This window comes from Galeopterus variegatus, unplaced genomic scaffold (genome assembly GCF_000696425.1).
Source record: "Galeopterus variegatus unplaced genomic scaffold, G_variegatus-3.0.2 Scaffold2900, whole genome shotgun sequence".
Classification (NCBI taxonomy): domain Eukaryota; kingdom Metazoa; phylum Chordata; class Mammalia; order Dermoptera; family Cynocephalidae; genus Galeopterus; species Galeopterus variegatus.
The window spans coordinates 69,391-71,232 of record NW_007729011.1 but is presented as its reverse complement, the minus strand read 5'-3'; the positions used below and the strand labels follow the sequence as shown (position 1 = coordinate 71,232).

Genomic DNA, 1,842 nt, shown 5'->3' with positions numbered 1-1,842 from the left:
GCTTTTCCCCACTCAGGATGATGTTGGCAGTGGGCATGCCATATATGGCTTTTATTGTCTTGAGATACTTTCCTTCTATACCTAATTTGCTAAAAATCTTTATCATGAAGAGATTTTGAATTTTGTTAAATGCTTTTTCTGCATTTACTGAGATAATCCTATGTTTATTGTCATCAATTTTGTTACCAAGACTGAACCAAGAAGGAACAGAAAACCTGAACAGACCAATAACAAGCAATGAAATTGAAGCAATAATCAGCAGTTTATTAACAATAAAGCCCAGGTTCGGATGGCTTTACTGATGAATTCTACCAAACCTTTAAAGAGGAACTAATATGAGTTCTCTTCAAACTATTCCAAAAAATTGAAACAGAGGACACTCTTCCAAACTCATTCTATGAGGACAACATCACCTTGATACAAAACCAGACAAAGATACAACAAAAAAAGGAAACTACAGGCCAATATCTTTGATGAATATAAACACAAAAATCCTCAACAAAATACTAGTAATCACAATACAGCAACACATCGATAAAATTATACATCATGATCAAGTGGGATTAATCCCAGGGAGACAAGGATGGTTCAACATATGTAAGTCAATAAATGTGATACACCACATTAACATAATCGAGGATAAAAACCATATGATTATCTTTCTTTTTTTATTTATTTGGGTATTTTTTAGCTCCCACCCCTTAACTGGGGTGAGATGATATCTCAGTGTGGTTTTTATTTGCATTTCCCTGATGCTGAGTGATGTTGAGCATTTTTTCTTGTGTCTGCTAGCCATTTGTATATCTTCCTTTGAGAAATATCTATTCAGCTACTCTGCCCATTTTTTAATAGGGCTAGGCTAATTAATTTATTTATCTAGGTATATATTTTGCAGGTGAGGTAGACTACCATGAAGATTCTGAGAGGTCTTCCTGAATACCCAGAAGTTGACAAAAACTCCTTTTGTCATGTGGTTAGTGATGTACTCAGTAATCCTCATGGGGAACAGCTTCTAGATCATCCTAACTCTCCTGGTTTCCTACCTCCACATGCCCATGTATTATTCCTTGGTAACCTCTCCTTCCTGCATATCTGGCTTACATCTGTTTTGGTCCCCTCAATACTGATAAATTTCCTATTGGAGAAGAAAATTTCTCTCTTTCACAGGGGTATTATACAAATGTCTATCTCCTATTCCACAGGGTGCACAGAGTGTGTGTTCCTGGCAGTAATGGCAAATGACTACTATGTGGCCACCTGCAAATCTCTGAGACACATCATTATCATAATCAAAGTGCTTTGTGTTTAGATGGAAGCTGTTTCTTATGTGTTAGGCTTTCTCAACATACTGGAACAAAATGTGCTCACATTACAAATGTCCTTTTGTGGAAGAATTATCATCAATAATTTTTGTGAAATATTATCTTTAATGAACCTAGCCTGCATAGATTTTCCTTGAATGAGAATATAATAATGTTGGGCAATGTAATGTTTTCATTTACTCCATTACTGCTAATTTCTGTTTTTATATTTTCATTATCTATGCTTTACCGAAATCAATTCAGCTAAAGGAAGAAAAAAGGCCTTTTTCACTTGTTAAGCCCATGTGACATTGGCAATTGTGTTTTATGGGACAATTCTCTTTATATACATGAAGCCAACATCCAATTACATTACTTCAGACAAACTAATTGACCTGTTCTATAGAGTAATCATTCCCATGCTCAATCTTATCATCTATAGCCTGAGGTGGTGCTTGCAGCTATGAAAAAATTGCCGAGTAGACATTGGTGCTAGAAGAAATTATGAGAAACTGACATTTTTGAGTTTATGCACAAAATA

General features: G+C 35.2%; 1 pseudogene; it reads left to right on the top strand.

The window, feature by feature from the left end:
• The first annotated feature begins 1,049 nt into the window (after positions 1 to 1,049).
• On the top strand, positions 1,050 to 1,768 carry LOC103599282 (annotated as a pseudogene).
• Positions 1,769 to 1,842: the final 74 nt, after the last annotated feature.